The sequence below is a fragment of the Macaca mulatta genome, chromosome 17, assembly GCF_049350105.2.
Source record: "Macaca mulatta isolate MMU2019108-1 chromosome 17, T2T-MMU8v2.0, whole genome shotgun sequence".
Taxonomy (NCBI): domain Eukaryota; kingdom Metazoa; phylum Chordata; class Mammalia; order Primates; family Cercopithecidae; genus Macaca; species Macaca mulatta.
In genome coordinates, this window is record NC_133422.1 from 60,511,981 (window position 1) to 60,531,246 (window position 19,266).

Consider the following 19,266-nt stretch of genomic DNA (forward strand, 5'->3'; position numbering starts at 1 on the left):
GTTTTAAAAGTTTGAGTAGCATTACTTCTTTGCTGAATATAAGTGTAATGTTAACTCTCTGGAGTACATAAAAGAAAGTTTTCAGAGGGATTTGCTACCTAAGCAAATGTTTTCATTTCCACCCTCCACCCACAATTTAAAATAAATGAAGAAATGCTACGGTATCTAATATCCTCTGACTGTGAATGTGTATGTTTCAATTTAGAGTAACTCTCTAAACCTCTAGATTTTACTTACTAGTTTGGTAACAACTTTGCACAATGAACACTATTGCCTGCTATCTCAAGACCTATGAATTGACAGGTAGTGGTTCTAGAGATAGCCAGCAATGTCAATTATTTGGCCCCTGTGTCCAGTGAAACTAGCCAACTAAAGCTCAGCAAGTTGTGCCATTAGATACTGAGTGTGCTTAGCGAACCTCAGAGGATCTACTTATCCAGTGAACATTATCTTTTGTTATTCATTATCACTGCAGTTGGTTATTCCCAAATTCCAAACATATTATTAGAATTCAGCAACCCTGCCATTTTATATTATAATGAAGCATATAGCAAAAGCTACTTATTTTAATGGTCTGTCAACAGAAAATTTCATTGAACAATTCAAATAATGTGAAGTTCCTAGAAAACATTGATATATGAGGAAACGACTTCTGATATCCAAGAAAATATAAACTAGAACCACTTCAAATGTTTTGAATTCATGACCTGAGGGTTTCTATATTGCAGACTATATTAGAACTTAACCACATATAAAGAGAAAAAAAATGTGACAGTGAGGTGATTTCTGATAGCAGGTAGGTCAGAGAGCTGAATTTATGCTACTTACTCACTACTAAATACTAACTATGTTTCTTAGGTTGGTAAAAAGCTTGAAAGACCCAGGAAATTTCTAATTAGTCAAAGAACTTATTGTCAATATTTTTGCTGATGCCTAGTAGGAATTATAGAAGTGAAAGTGATGGTCCTTTTATCCTGGCTCGATGACTTACCCACTGATAATATACAAGCCAATAAAAAAATTCATAAAGAGAATGCTTTTAAAATTTTCACCCTAAGAGAACTATATTGCAAACAATTATAAAAATGATTCAAAGCAATTTGTGACAATTTTTATGTTACTAAGTGAACACTTTGCTGAGAAATTTGTTAAGCACTTTCAAATATGTTTTATTAATTCCCCCCAATTTTTGAACATTTTAATATTTTGTTTTTCTAATTGGTTCCTTTCAAGCATAATTTAATGTTAGTTCACTGTTTTCCATTTTAAAGACTTCGTCAGCTTCAAAATGCCATGTCCTGTGATGACTCCTATATATCATGGTCTTCCAGTTTCAGAAAAGAAAAAAAAAAAGAAAAAGAAAAAGAAACATTTTATATCTTGGATCTTCCTGGAGTTTTCTTAGCTCATTTTACAAACCAAATTCTTCTTTTTTGCAAGAGTATCACAAATCTTTCTAAAGCCTGTCTTTGTGTCTCTAATATTCAATCAAATTAGTTTTGTATTCTTCATACAGTTTCTGACTCATGTGATTTTTAAATATCTATCTACCTATCATCTATTATCACTTAAAATTATTTCATCTTACAAAATTATAATAATATTGGAATTCTAAACAGCTGCTTTATTCCTTAACTTTCCTTTATTTACTTGTCCTACAGAGTATCCATACTCATATTGGAATGTGCTTTAGGATCTTTCATACTTGGTAGAGATTAAAGAGGGGATAGAGCAGGCTTGGTAACGAGAAAAATTTCATTGAGAAACCCATAAGCAGTGTGTATGTCAGAATAAGTGGAGAAAAGAGAATGCAGAAAATAATCACCTCAAGTCATTGGTTTTTCCCAGAATCATATCCAATCTCATGACTTTCTAGGGAGTCATAATTGTTCAAAAGGTTGTAAATCACATAGACCTCATTGTTCCGACAATTCACATAATCAGAAAATAATCTTGAAACAACACATTTAACAGATAATTCAGAATTACTTTGTTGTACTTTCCTATTGCCATGCAAACAAAAATGGAATTACTAAATTATTGTTTCATGAAATTGCATGAGCTTTCTTCCCCATGATTATAACTGGTCCTAAGCTTTCACTGGATTTAGTATGGCACTTAAGAAGCATGGATTATACTCCTAAGAAAAGAGCAAAACAATATGTGCTAAGGTTATGTTTTTGTAAGCAGAGTAGTTGTAGATAACTACAAAATTCAAGCAGAGTAGATTCGAAGTTATACAGTTTGTAGAATAACATCATGCTGTAGCAAAGCATTGCCAAGAATCTGGAATTTTACTTCTAGCATTAGCTCTTATTCTAACTACATGTGTGAACTAGTAACATTGAACTAGTCACATTGTCACTTGTTCTAAGTTTTCTTGTCCATAAAATGAGGTAAACAGCCTCAATTTTATCAATTTTTTTCTTCTTCTAATATCTACGTTTACCTCACTTTTTACTTCATTTTGCTTAGGATGGTAGCCTAAAATTTCTGACCTTTTAATCATATTTGAAAGTGCTTACAGATTGACAAAATGTTAAGCATTTCACTACATCTACTCTTTTTTGAAATATACTTTAAACAATTTCCAAGTATATGTATATACAAATATTAGAAAATAATTTAAATGCCCACTTAGATTGATTCATTTAAAGGCAATATTCCCCTGATAAAACACAGGTTAGTGACTAAACATTAACTGTCTTTTAAGTGAATGAAATGAGAAGGCAGTTTTTAAACAAGGGTAGTCTATACATTTTGTGTTTCTGTTATGAGAAGTAAATGCTTATTCTAATCCTTTTAAGTAAACAGTATTAATGATTAATGAAATTCTTGATCCTGTAACTAGACCTACAAATTCTTGAATCATTAATAAGCTACTCAATGCTGCACAGAATATCCATCTGCTATGAAATTTGGTATGTGTGTGCAAGTTGTTAATACTGAAAATCTTATACAAAAACAGGAGGGAAAAACTGAGGTCAAAGAAATATCTATTAAAATATACAAGTTTTTTTTTATTTCTTGCTTTTACAAAAAAAGTAATTATGATCAAATAGCAGAAAGACAATGACAAATATTTTCCCTATTATGACTTCTCTATGACAAAGGTGAATATCTATTGAGAAAACACTAAATTGTAGGTATGTTGTGGATTTTATGAATACTATGAAGTCAAAGAAATGTAAGATGAAAGAAATGGCATAATTGTTCATATTAATGTCTGTGAAATTGAAAGAAAATTACTTCAATGGGACATTTTTTCTAGGCATTACTTATATGTTCAGTGGAGGCATATACACATTTTGAGAAACAAAATAGGAAAATAAGTTTTTCCAAAAGTCATTACCATACCATTTTAAATGCATAAAAGTTAATTCCTTTCTTAAAATTTCATCTCATATTCTAATTTTTCAGGTATAACTTAAAAAAAAAAAAAATCTATGGTAGCCAAGGAATCAGAGACTTAGATTTGAAAAGAATATTTAAAAGCATTTAGCTCAATTTCTTTATTTTCAAAAATAGAGGAATACTTTCAAAAAATTTTTTCCGTATCTATTTCGGGTGTTACAGGTTTCTTACACGTATATATTGTAGAGTGGTGAAGTTTGGGCCTTTAGTGTACCCATCACCCGGGTAGTAAACATTGTACCCAATAGGTAGTTTTGTTTTGTTTTGTTTTGTTTGAGACGGAGACTCGCTCTGTCACCCAGGCTGGAGTGCAGTGGCGCGATCTCGGCTCACTGCAAGCTCCGCCTCCCGGGTTCACGCCATTCTCCTGCCTCAGCCTCTCGGTAGCTGGGACTACAGGGGCCCGCCACCACTCCGGGCTAATTTTTTGTATCCTTAGTAGAGACGGGGTTTCACAGTGTTAGCCAGGATGGTCTCGATCTCCTGATCTGGTGATCCGCCCGCCTCGGCCTCCCAAAGTGTTGAGATTACGGGCGTGAGCCACCGCACCCAGTCCCCAATAGGTAGTTTTTAAACCCTCACCCCCTCTAACCCTCCCACTTTTCATGGTCTCCAGTGTCAATTATTCCACTCTGGATGTCCATATGTATCCACTGGTCAGCTCTCACTTGTAAGAGGGAACATGGGGTATTTGACTTTCAGTTACTGAGTTACTTCACTGAGGATCACATTTTTAAAATAAGGAAAATCAAGTTCAGATGGGTTAAAATACTTAATAATCCCCTCTAGGTCTGTGGCATTCCATGCCGGATGTCTTAGGTGATGGCTTAGTTTTAAAGTTACTCTTATGATGGAGCAGCGCCCTAGTCTAAGATGGTATCCAGAACAGTCTAGAAACTGCCATTCTTTGTCATCTTGGAAAGGTGTCATAGTCCTTCTATGGTGGAAAAGTGGATGACACGTAAATATTTAGGATACCATTGATATCAACTATAAACTATTTTCATGTCATTATCAACCTAAAAAGATTAAAATATTATAATAGTAATAGTGATACGAACTACTTTTAAACAAACAATAAAATGATCTGCAATTTTGATAAAATTGTCAATATAGTTCAGCTGACTTATATGTATTTAAAATTACAGTGTCATAAGATGTTACCTGCTTAATTAAGCTAACAATATGAAGCACTAGCACACACATTTATGCTTTATATATAGTTATACATAAATCTGTACAGTCACAATACTGTAAATGTTGCACTCCTCTGGGAATCAGAGAGCTTTGAGGTAACATTGCAGGACATTAATAGTGTCCTAATTTCTAAATAAGGAAACTTTTGACAGCTCAAATGTTTCAAGCTTGTCAATGAAAATGGAATTCTGAGGATCTTATGATCTGTTCTCACTTAAAAATGTTTTTGAACATGAATTATGGGTCAGTTGGGAATATACTGTTAAACAAGGAAAGCACAGTCTCTATCCTCTAAACATGAAAAGAATAAAGTAAATGATTACAATATAATATTTCTTAATAAAGCCTCTAGTACGTCATCATAGAAAATGATTCAAGTACAAATTAAATTGCTTTATATGGAATTGTGATTTTAAATACATTTTGTGAGGTTTTTTGTGTTTTTTTTTTTTTTTTGGTTGTTGGTTGGTTTTTTCTTTTTTTTTTTTTTTTTTTTTTTTTTTTTGATATAGTCCTTCTCTGTCTCCCATGCTGGAGTGCCCTGTCACGATCTCGGCTCAGTGCAGCCTCCGCCTCCTCATTCAAGCAATTCTCCTACCTCAGCCTCCCGAGTAGCTGGGATTACAGGCACACACCACCATGCCCAGCTAATTGTTTTGTATTTCTAGTAGAGACGGGGTTTCGCCATGTTGACCTGACTTGTCTCGGACTCCTGTCGTCAGGCGATCTGTTCACCTCCACATCCCAAAGTGTTGGGATTACAGGCATGAGCCATTGCGCCTGGCCCATTTTTAATGTACAGTTTTATGAGTTTTGGCAAACATATACATCCATGGGACCACCATCCCAAGCACTATATTTCTATCACCCAATTTTCTCATGCACTTCCCAATCCTCCCCCCAAAACTTCTACCAGGCAACCATGGTTCTTATTTAAATCACAATCAACATATTTTGTCTGTTATAAAACTTTATATTATAGAATCATACTTATATCCTTTAGCTGTAATACCAGAATCCAGGAGTTTAAATTTTTAAACTAAAGCACCTAAGAATACAGGTAAAAATATCAAGCTGGGTCTTACGTTGACGGATTCTATCATAAACAATACTAGCGGCCGGCCGCAGTGGCTCACGCCTGTAATCCCAGGTCTTTGGGAGGCCGAGGGGGGCGGATCATGAGGTCAGGAAATCGAGACCATCCTGGCGAACACGGTGAAACCCTATCTCTACTAAAAAATACAAAAAAAAAAAAAAAAAAAAAAAAAAAAAAAAAAAAAAAACAGCCGGGCGAGGTGGCGGCGCCTGTAGTCCCAGCTACTCGGGAGGCTGAGGCAGGAGAATGGCGTGAACCCGGGAGACGGAGCTTACAGTGAGCTGAGATCCTGCCACTGCACTCCAGCCTGGGCTACAGAGTGAGACTCCGTCTCAAAAAAAAAAAAAAAAAAAAGATAAACAATACTAGCAAATTGGTCACTGGGTCTTAGAATAGTATTCATTACTCTATACCAACTTTTATTTTTTTCTCTTTTGTATGCTTCATTTTTATACTGTATTTTAAGACTGCATTTATGAATTTTACATAGATAATGTTTTCAGAGTTAAGACCATTCACTTCATTTATTTATTTTTTTTAGTTTTTTATTTTTTGGAGACTCGCTCTGTCGCCCAGGCTGGAGTGCAGTGGCGCGATCTCGGCTCACTGCAAGCCCCGCCTCCCGGGTTCACGCCATTCTCCTGCCTCAGCCTCTCAAGTGGCTGGAACTACAGGCGCCCACCACCTCGCCCGGCTATTTTTTTTGTGTTTTTAGTAGAGATGAGGTTTCACTGTGTTAGCCAGGATGGTCTCGGTCTCCTGACCTCGTGATCCTCCCACCTCCACCTCCCAAAGTGCTGGGATTACAGGCATGAGCCGCCCAGCCAAGACCATTCATTTTAATGCATCACCTTCTAATCAGAAATTTTTTTTTTTAAATAACTGTTCTGTTTCTATCTTAAGAATTTTATAGATTTTGTGAATAACTAGGTTTTTCTTCTCATGTTCACTGATTAATGTCAAAATTCTGGCCCAGTCATGACAAACGTATGGGATTTATGGTATCTGTTTTAATGATAGCCTCATTTCTAGCTTCACTGTATATCTTTACCTTTTTAATTTTTTTTAGTTTATTTTTTAAGGTATCCATTTCTATAACTAAGTATGCTAATATGAGTGAAATTCAATAAACTAAATCATTTAAGGTAAAGATTTAAATAATTTTTCAAATTCATGTAAACTAATCATTTAATAATTAGTTCAGAGGAGTACCCACAATTATCTTTGCCTCAAAATTTATTTTTTAATGTATTTTTAATACATGTATCTTGGCTTAGAACAATCTTCTTTAGAACACTGAGCTGACAGATGAGTATTGGAAATAAAGTGGATCTGAAGGATGCTGGATACATATGACCCTTTGTTGTTAGTGTTTATGTGCATTGCACCGCTAGAATCAAAGTCCAAATTCTACCAGCTGTTACAGCAACTCAGTCTTAGCCCATTATTTTAATTAATCTGACCTTATTTTCAACGCTTCCATCTTCCTGTAAATAGAGAGTCAAAGGAGAAGATACAGAACCAGTGAACTTTCTGAGATTAATTAGGAGGGAAAATGATTCTAAACATTTCTTACATAATAAAACTCTTTGATCTATAAGAATACCATGTGCATCCTCAAACAAACATTTGAAACAAAAACTTGAAGCCATTAAAAATCTATTCATAATAAAAATTGTTACTAAGCTTAGCCAGCTGTCTTTTCATTCATAATAAATCCATAAGTTACATCATACACATATGGCTTTTTAGTTATACAAATACTGAAATATTAAAAGTTGCAACTCCTAGTCTCTATTGAGAATAGAGATACTGATAAGTTTCTCACCATAAGGAAAAAACAAATGCCTAATATTCAAAATATAAATATTCTATATATGTCACTTAATCATCTTAAAGACAAGAAGAAACTGGCTGTGACAGTTGCATTAAGTACCACTTCAGAATGAACATTTTGCTTCATAATGTGAATACAAATGAATATGTTTAAATGAAACATGTAAAAGACCAGAAAAATTAAGTTGACAATGTGCATTATTGCATTTATGAGGATTATGCTTTTGGCCTTAATTTTTAAATTTCTATACACAGAAATTTAAAACAACTAAATTAAATTAGACTTGTGTTTAAAGATAAAAACAAGACTATTTTATATTTCCCGAAGATTGTCTCTGACGCTTTAAGTAGGAAATGATTTTCTAAGCCTAAATAAAATAAATCAAAGAAGTACTCTCTTATGCAAGTTTTTTAACTCCAGAGTGATGACTTCTAAACTGCCATGCCCCCCAAGGGCAGCTTCTAGGGAATTAAAATAAGGATACGCTTGTGGCATGGCAAATATTTGACAAGGATGTCTTCCCATGCCTAGTCAACTCTATGCAATACTGGAAGGCTGGATATTTTATTCTACTTGGCAGCTAAACTCAACATTTTAATGTGAGATAGATATTGAAATTTGATTCTGATATCAATTTTACTTCCCCCTTTAGGCAAATCACTTCTTTTTGCTCTGATTGTGTGGGAAATGGGAATCTCTATATTGATACTTGTGAAATTGTGTTCTGTAGAGCTCTTAAATAAGAATCACCTGGATGTTGTTAAAAATGCAGATTCCTGAGTTCCACAGCATCTCTACTATGTTAGAATATTAGCTATAGAAGCCAAAGAGATTCTTTTTCATAAACTTTCCATGGAATATATATGCAACAAACACTGAGAGCGCCTAAACTAGGCTGATAATGTCAGATGTTAGAACAGGAAAAATGGAGTCTAATAAGAATACAGACCACTTGTTAGAACAAGAGAAATACAGTCTAATAAGAATACAGACCACTTATTCCTTCCAGGAATAAAGGGGTGAGTTCTCCCTTTCTGGCACCTCATATTGTCATGGGCAGGAGACAAAAGGGAGCACAGGAACTCCAGTACTCCTGGAGGGACTTCTGTGTTTTTAGTCTCTATTCTCATCTCAAGGGTCAACAGAAAAAAAAATAAATGTGTATGCAGAAACAAGAATCCCATCTCTCTCACTCCCCAAAGCCACAACCTCATCAATATGCCCGTCAATACTTACCTTATATGGTCTCTACTCTTGTTTATATCAGTCAAAAGAGTTCCAGACCTTCCAGATCACATCACATCCCTAGGACTCTTTAATTCCATCAGTTCTATGATTAATGAGGCATTGCCTCTACTCATTCTCACTATCTAATTTATTTTTCTTTAGAATAATTATCAGTATCTGAAAAATAATATGTATTTTACTTCACTTTTATCCTTATTTCCTCCATCAGAATTTATGCTCCAAGAGAGGAAGAATAGTTTGTCAATAAGTATTTTATAAGTAAATAAACGGATTAAATGTTCATATGTAACACTACCATTTATCTATGCAGTTACAATAAATTTATAACAAATTCTATAACCCATTTGACTGTGAAAGTGACTTCTCTTCATCAAGAATGGAGGGAGTACATTTTAGCTTTATAGAAGAAGAGGGAATTGGATCACGAGGTCAAGAGATCGAGACCATCCTGGCTAACACGGTGAAACCCCATCTCTACTAAAAATACAAAAAAAAAAAAAAAAAACAACTAGCCAGGCGAGGTGGCGGGCGCCTGTAGTCCCAGCTACTTGGGAGGCTGAGGCAGGAGAATGGCGTAAACCTGGGAGGCAGAGCTTGCAGTGAGCTGAGATCCGGCCACTGCACTCCAGCCTGGGTGACAGAGCAAGAGTCCGTCTCAAAAAAAAAAAAAAAAAAAAAAAGGGAATTAATTTTTTTATACTCCTCTCATATTGGAATGCCCTCCTTCACCACCTCATATGCTCAGTTTGTCAATCTGATAATTTATCAGCCTTCAATTACCTACTTTTCTGTGAAGTGGCCATGGTGTTTTCAGACCTTTTTGATAAATTTTCTCAGGCATTCTTAATAAAAATCTCATAATTAAAATTAAAAATAAGAATAACTTCATATAATGATCTAACGATGAATAGCATTAATGTTTTATCATTATTTTAAAATCAGAAGCCGGTCACTGAAGTCCATTTATTGTTTTTTGAAATCTTCACATTTGTCTTTACCTTACTTTTTTTTTTTTTTTTTTAGTATTTTTTTGAGATGAGGTCTCGCTCGGTCGCCCAGGCTAGAGTGCAGTGGCATGATCTCGGCTCACTGCAACCTCCGCCTTCTGCATTCAAGCTACTGTCATGTCTTAGTCTCCCAAGTAGGTAGGATTACATGCTCCCGCCACCATGCCCAGCTATATCTTTACATCTTCATTCCAACAATCAGTACCATTTCATTACCTTGTTATAGCTTGACAGCAATGTTGTAAATAATTCTTAATTAATGACCCGTCAAGTAAGTCCATCTTCAGTCCTGGTTTATTTATTGTCAGATGTTCTTTTAGAAATAAATATCTAATTATGTCACAAACCTTCTTAAAATTCTTCTGTTTTCATATCACCCATTGGATAAAATCCTGAATCATTTCCACTGACATATGAGATCTCCTTTACCTTGCCTTTAACTATTACTGCAAATGATTGCTGACATCTTTCCTATCCTTACCTTCTCCATCACAAGACAAAACTACGTATACTCTCCCAAATATATCAGATAAGTTTTTTTTTCTCTTTTCTTTTTTGTTTTTATGCCTTGACACATGTTCTTCCCTCATTTTTAAAAGCTCTTCCACCCACTTAAGGACTTGGCAAGGACTACTCAACTCTAACTCAATTAGATTTTCTGTATGAAAATGTCTCTGATTTTCTAATTTTGTTGTTCATTATCTCCTTGCATCCTCACTATACGTTTTGCATGATCTTATCACTGGTATTCTTTACACTGTTTTGAAATTATTTATTTGTGTAAGGCAAGTCATTTATGATTTGTCTACTTTTAACTTGAAAAGAAAAGCTAGAATGGTCATAGTTTCTATGACTGGACTCCCCACAGCCCAAACCATTGAAAGTTGGATCAAAGATTAGCACTAAATAGATGATTGCCTGATCAATAGACTGGCAAAAATAATAAATAAATAAGTAAATAAATAAATAAATAAACAGATAAACTTGGTGATTATATTTTATCTTTCAGAAATTTGGATTGGAAAATGTGGAGAAAATAAGGCAGTTTTAGTACAGAATAAGGTTGCAAAGACCCATGGCAGGAAACCCTGATGTAGTTTACAATAAGAAAGGAAGAGCCAGGTTCATAAACAATCATGGCATGTCAAATTTATAAGGAAGCAAAATTTATGAGTAGACAGGATCTGTATGACAAATAAAATATCTAGGCACAGCAGAAAGATAAAGTAAAATTATAGCAAAAGGGGAAAAGGACAGAAATTCGGAAGGAACATGAGTCACACTATAGTAGAGCATGTAATCATTAATGATTCTGTCCAACCTCTTACAGCTAAGGCTTTCAGCACTGGTTTCGATTGTTAAAGAACTTAGGTTTCTGAATTTTCCCTTTGGTCTCTTCTAAAATGGTTTCTATCTGCTTATTACCTAATTATGCAATTTTTTCCTTGGGTGTCCAGTTACTCTTAAATTCTTCATTACAAGATGTAACTTGAGTGGTTCTGTTCCTTTTAACCACAAAAGCCTGACTAGAAAATCTTTTTCCACCATAGTGTGAATTTCACACAGGCTAGGAAGCTCACATCTTTTATCTTCATATATCTGAATACATAGTAATCACTTTTACTTCCTCCATTTCTTGATGCCATTATCATGTTCCAGTCTGTCCTGAAAATCATATTGCTTACCCTATAAGTTCTCAATTCGATGCAATCGGCAGAATTATACTTTAAAATCTCTCAGTGATTACCACGATGGAGTGGGGATAGGGCAGTTGGCTGAGTTAAATTCTATCTGGAAAGGTTCAGAAGAGCAAACTGCTCAATCCACATAATGAACTAGGTATTCAGGATGCATTTTATCTACAGCAGTCATAATAGGGAACACCAGAGACAGCATAAACAGTGGTCATTGGACCCAGAGGGCAATAAAAATCTAGAATACATGTTGTGTTTATGAAATGACACAATCCTTACCATGCCCTTTGCAAAACCTTCCCATTATTCCACAGTACCCTCTTCAAGCCCTTAGCTGGTCCTGTTGTTCTGGATTACAATTTGTTCAGAGGACAATCATTTTTGGATCCAAAGCCACAACCAGCTCTATACAATTCAATATTCCTCATCACTTCTCAGATCTAGATGCTTCTCATTTTTGACTGTCACAGTGCAAAAAGTCTCATTTGATGAGAGTACCTATTTATCATCCTAAGATCTTCTCTCAGTACTTTAAGTGGTTCTCTATACCACTCTCCACCCTAGAGTAAAGCTACGTTTAGTAAGATTTTTATACTTTATCGGTTATAAAGGTATCTTTAAAGTACCTTTGCTTGAGATGCTGATAGAGCTGGGGGAGAGAGAAATGCAAAATTAATTTTCTGGCAGAGTGTGCTAAAGCTGTAATGAAGAATGAATCAATGGATGATGATTGCACTAAAGACAAGTGGCCTGAGACCATGGTCCTATAACATTTTTAAACACATAAAAAGAACGTGTGAAATAGGACTATTAACAAGAATAAAACCAAATTATTTGGTGACCGCAGCAGAAACAATGAAGGCACTTCAATGTTCTCAGGTGTAGGACCTGCCATCATTAAGCTGAGCACTGAAGTAGTCTGGCTTCACTTTTCTTTCTTTTATATCAGGAAGAAGGCCCTTACATACTCTTGCTAGGTACTCATTTAACATAGCAAGAAAATCTTCATGTATTTGATCCTATATCCGCCTATATCATTTTTTCTGGAGTAGTAATTTTAGATGTTTTAAAATGTTTATTTAGAATAGTTATTAATCATACATTTTAAATGTATAGCATTTTATTAAAGAGTGAAAATAGATTGACATATAATAAACATAGTTTCGAATTCAAACTGTCTTAATTACGAGTTCTTCTCATTCTAAGATTTTTTTTTTTTTTTTTGAGATGGAGTCTAGATCTCTTGCCCAGGCTGGAGTGCAGTGGCTCAATCTCAGCTCACTGCAAGCTGCACCTCCCAGGTTCACACCATTCTCCTGCCTCAGCCTCCCAGGTAGCTGGGACTACAGGCACCCCCACCACGTTTGGCTAATTTTTTGTATTTTTAGTAGAGACGGGGTTTCACCGTGTTAGCCAGGATGGTCTCTATCTCCTGACCTCGTAATCTGCCCACCTCAGCCTCCCAAAGTTCTGGGTTTACAGGTGTGAGCCACCGCACCTGGCCTAGAGAAGAAGCTTTCTATTTGGAATCACTTGAAGGTCAATACAGTATCTTCTTTGGACATTATTTCTCTAATTCTAGGTACAGGAAGAATAACTCCGTGTTATTTCTAATTCATAAGGAAATTTGGTCACTGCTTTGCCTTCAAAGCCTAGCAAATTGCTTGCAATATATTAGGTATAAATAAACACAAAATATTTGTTTAGTGAATGAGTGAATAATCATAAAACACATTTGAAGCTAAAGAGAAATTAAAAGTCCTGAATCTAGATACCCTTCCCTGTGTTACGGATTATGAAACTGTATCCTAGAATGTATTCTCCAAATCGTCCATCTAATGGATAGTAGGATTAAAACCAGAAGCAAAGTTGTCAAGGACAGTATTAATTTCATGATTCCAGGTGCTCTCACTATGTTTCTAACCAAATATCTCTAGTAACTACTATTGATTAGATAACAAAACTACCTTTTTTGTAGGTCAAATGCAGTCAAATATCAGCAATTTCACTTCGTCTAACACAAGTATCCATATAGACAGATTCATAGGCAGACAGATCTAAATATGTAGATATACATATAGATATATGGATAATATATAATATATATTAAATATCATATATAATCTAGTATATGTATCTAATATAGACAGATATATTAGATATACTATATCTATATATCTAGTATATACTAGTATATATTGATATATATCATATATATGGATATATAGAGTATATATTGGTATCCTAGTATATATAGATATGTATCATATATATGATATGTACTATATCAATATAACAATATACTATATATAGTATATATAGTATACTCTATATATACTATGTATATATCGTATATATTTTATATATGATATATCTAATATACACTAGTATATATTAAATATCTAATATACTAGTGTATATTAAATATGTAATATATCTATATATAATCTACATACATTTATGTATGTGCAGATATACATGTGTACATAAATTTACCTCTATGTAGCTATGTATATTTATACATATATATGCACACACACACATATATCTTAGAAGTATTTTTTCCATCTGAATTATAAAATTTAGAGAACAAAGGGAAAACATATTCTTTTCTTTGCACTTTCTTTTTGATTTATTCTAATTAATTAAAAGTGTATTAACTGAATATTAGGTCATATGAGAAAGACTAAGTTGTATGCTTTATTTTAGTGTCTGACTGTGAGAATTTTCTTCTCCTTTAAGTGACACCATTGTTACCTCTCTCCAAATCCTTTTTCTTTCTTAAGAAATAAGATCTTTCCTTGAAATTTTTATCCTTTTATTATAGTATTTGCATATCCAATTTTTTCTTTAAAAAGATAAATTTAATATATTAATCTGTATTATTTTCATATAAAGTAGTTTTTAAAACATTTTACCATTCCTAAGGGAAAGATCTTAGTTTAGTAGACAAAAACATTAAGAAACTAATTTTATTTATTAGTTAGTAGTTTTAGGCGTTCTCTCACTATAAAGATGGCAAATTATAATACTGATGTATTGCAAAGTTCCTCATTTGCTAGGAGAAATGGAGAAGTGGGGGCCTTAAAATTAATATGAAACCTCCCTAATTTTTATGCTACTTAAAACTACTTGGAAAATCCACCTTGCTCCCTGTCTCCTCACAGTTTGGGAAGGGTCAGTCTTATTATGCTTAAGGAGAACTTTCACAAATGACTGACATGCATTTCAAAGGCCACAAAAAATATAGCTCCTGGGAAACATAAACTATTAGGAAACAAAATAGAGATATTAGAAAATATTGACAAAAAGGGAAGTTGTTGAAAATTTCCAAAGAATCTTCAAGATAAATGAGCACATATATGAATTATGTAAATAAGGTGATGTCTAGAATAAGAAAAATGTATGATTTGCAGTATATTTTTTTCTTTAAGTTTTAATCTATGACTTTGAGAAGAACGGAAAAGTTGAATCAAGTGTATATGCAAATCTTCCTGAACAAAGAGACTCCAAATGCCATAATATTAAATAACAGCAGAAATGGCATAACTGTTATAACTGTTATACAAACACACTTTTTGACTTATTATCTAAGTTTGCATATGTCAATGCTAGAAGCTCAAAAATCCCACAGATTAGTAAACTATAATGTGGAATATATTCACTTGTAAGTGGTAATTCCTTCAGGGCAACAACCTGCATTATTTGTAGTTTAATTTTCTATAATCAGCATATTACCTCATAGAAGTGTTACAAAGTATGACTAATTAATGATTATAAAGCATTTTAAAAATTCAATGTGTTATATTAATGCTAAGTAACAATGATAACAACAATGTCACATGTGTACATCAAAGGCCCCTTACAAATAAAAAACAAATTAAATAAACATTTAATTGTCCCTTTGCTGACAATATTATTTGTTGTAAATTAGCATAGTTTTATATTTATAGTCTACAAATCTAAAAACAGACAGTATTCAACTAATGATTCTATTTCAATTGCAGAAATCATGTACTAGAAAATATCTCTCAAATTAGAGGATAAGAAAAGGTTTAAACACCTAAATGTGATTTTTTTTTATATTCAAAGCTCAAAATATTTCCAATAGAAGAAATTACACACTTGATGACACACATCTACTTGTACATCCATGCATTTGCTTAATTCAAATGATATCTGCATTAGTGATAATATCAGAATCAAATTTACTACATTTTCAGTGTTCTGGGACCCCCTTAAAATTGTCTATAATTACTATCTAACATGTTATAAGACCTGATTATGATATCACGTGATCTATTAATTACTAAATTATGGTCAAGCACCTGGATTACATTTATATTCTCTGAATAATAAGCAGAACATATTAGTAATTTTTTCAAAACTTTCATTATCACTGGCAGAAAAATATACTCCCTATTATAAGTTTGCTGTATTTGATCACTATGCATTCTTCTTTGTAGCACTCTATGTGTTCTTATTTGGGTATGCTTACATCTAGTATTGAGCCTGTGTATTTCAGGAACAAACCAACCAGCAAATAGAAGTGGAGAGTTGGATGTTGGGAGTAAGAGCAGTTTGGTAGAAAGGTTCTGTTCTGTTAAACCAAACAACATTTTCCATTGCCCTAGCCATAATCATCAATTCCACTGTGGGAGAATACAGTGCTGTCCTTTGTATAGCTAGGTCTGAAGTGCTTTTTTCTCACCTACGAGGAAATGAAGACACTCACTGTTAGCCACAATCACTTTTAACTATGAGGGAGGTCAGCCTAAAGACATATAAAAAGGACAAAAATGGAGAAATAGTAAAGAAACAGAGAAGAATCCTTGATCAAACCAGGTCTCAAGGTTTTCTTACCTCTAAACTACTCATATTCATGAGCTGATACATCTCCCCTATTTGAGATGAATTTCATCTTAGATATATTTTATCCAGGTTAACTACTAATTCTCAAGTATATTTTAAAAATTATCACTTGTCACATTAACTGGATATTTATAACATTTCTTCTACAGCGGTGTAAATTGATGATTATATATGAAAGTCACTTACACACATATATTTCAAATACCATGTATGTTTTCATTGTAGAAAATTTATATTATATTTTTATTTTTTAAGTTATTTCCGTGATGAAGTTTTCTCCAGTTGAGAGATTATTTTCTTCTCCTGCTTTTATTCATCAATTTTTTTCCAGCGTTATATATTTTAGTCTATGCTACTTCTCTGCAATATGACTGACTAAAATGTTTTATGAGATAGTTAAAAAACTAAGCCTTGTAAACTTTTCCATTTCTCTCTAGGTCACTGAATGTCTTCCCTACCACTGAAGTATACACAACTTGGAAAACAATAGAATTTTTATGTAGACAGGTGGAAACAATATTAAATACATTGATAGATTTGATAGATGTTTGAGAATGCATATTATATGTCTATGCCAATATGGCTATATTATCATTATATCATTTTGCTACGTCCCTTATAAAGATGCTACCTTGATATCTACCATTCTTTAAACTCCATATGAAATACCCCACTCTTTAAGAGTGGGTTGCTTGGTGGCTTATTTCCAAAGAGTAACATTTGGAAAGGGAAAATATAAAGAATAATTTCACAATGTAGCGACCTGGAATAGACTGCCTTAGCCAGATGATCGTGATTAGCATCAACACTGATGAAGTCATTGATTCATGTATTGTTGCTATGATCTGATGAGAACAGAACTTACCACTGCAGTCTTCCAAACAAAACTCCTTAGGTAACTCTAGTCCAATCATGAGAGACATGTTAGACCAATCCCAATTGAAGGTTGCTGCATAATGTCTGACCAGTATTCCTCAAAACTGTCAGTGTCATCAAAAACAAGGAATATATGAAGTTCTTATGGCCAAAAGGAACCTAAAGAAACATAAAAACTAAATGCAATATAGTATTCTAAAGAGTATCCTGGAACAGGGGGAAAAAACATATTAGGTAAAACTTTAAAAATCTAAAAAAAAGAGTATGGACTTTAGTAATAATGTATCAACACTGATTCATTAACTGTGACAATGTTAGTACAAATATACTAATGTATGTTGTAAATAATATAGGAAACTGAGTATGAGGTATATAGGAACTCTCTATTCTATAGTCCCACTTTCTGGCAAACCAAAGTACTTTAAAATAAAAAGTTATTAGTTTATAGTTTAAAAAATAAACTATATATAAGACTCTTGAACTGGCCTAGCTTAGCAAATTATTTTCCTTTGACCCATGAAACTAAGGCCCAAACTAAAAACAGGTGAAGTGACACCCTGGAGCATTTTCTACATCCATGACATTGAACTCTTGAGCTTTTACATATAGATAGGGAAACAAAACACACACAAAAAGGAAAGAAAAACAAGGAAAAAGAAGGCTTGCTCTCTGGCTTGTTTAACTATCAGCTTGTTGGCTTGTCACAAGCAGGAGAGCTGTTGTGCAAGTGTGAAGAGCCCAGGTAGAAGCAAAGGCCAAGGGAACACATGCCCCAGTCCATTTCTGTTTACTTGCTCCAGTCCCCGTATTTCCCCTCCTTTGTTTTTTGCTTCTAAGCACCCCAGAATCATTGGTGTCCCTCTATATGATAACTTCTTCCCCTAAATACTGAAATACTCACACAGCATTTATTGCATGTTACTTAATCAATAAATGTTTCCGAAATAGCATAGATATTATTAATACAAGTTATGATATATTTTAAAGAGCTAGTAGAGTGTGGTCATAATTTTAGGACATGTTTTATTTATATATATATATATATATATATATATGACATGATGTTCAACAACAAGTCTTATTTATAACTTTAAGGGAAATTACAGTGAGAGAAATATGAGACATATTTTCTCTTGTTTGTAACTTCATTGCCATCAAATGTTGACTTCTATACTAATGCATATGTAGGAGGTTTGTATGTTGTGACAAGATTTTACTTATCACAAGATGCATGTCACAAGACAACATGTCTTTTGTTACATTATTTAGTGTAAACTTGTCTCTAGTTAATAATTTTTCCCATGTAAATGCACAGTCTTCTTCATGTTGCCCTTTCATCCAGTCTCATTATCATTTTTACATTGCTAAGTCTTCAAATATAAACTTACAAGTGGATAGCAATCTTTTGCCATGTAGCGAGTCACCGTAAACTTAAAGACTTCATACAACATGTATCTGTTATCTCATATTTCTGTGGTCAGGAGTCCAGGTGTGACTTACCTAACTGGTTAGGGTCTCAAAAGGCTGTAATCAATGTGTTTGACAGGTTGTGCTTTCATCTGGTGGCTTGATTGAGGAAGATTCTATATCCAAATTTCCTTAGAGGGTTGGTAGAATTTATTTTCTTGTGGCCATTCATCCAAGGGCCTGCCTTTTTGCTGGCTGTTCATAAGAGGTTATCCTCAATTCTGAGCAGCTATCTATCATTTTTAGAGGCAATATCACAAGAGATTGAAGTAGAAAACTATTCTTTCACTGTCTCCAGTTACTAGTAATGATGTACCTGATAGAAATTTCTAGCTGAAGAGCAAGAAAAAGCAGATGTTAAGAAAGTATCATCTATTAAATACTCTGACAGTCAAAAATATTTTCAATTTTTACATTCTTTTGTATCAGTCCACGAGAGAACTGAAAAAAAGGAAGGTGGAAAACACATACATGTAACCCAAGGGATGTTAGCAATTAGAGAAATTTGCTTCTGTGTCACAGATGGCAGACAAATGTGACGTCAATACAAATTTTTGA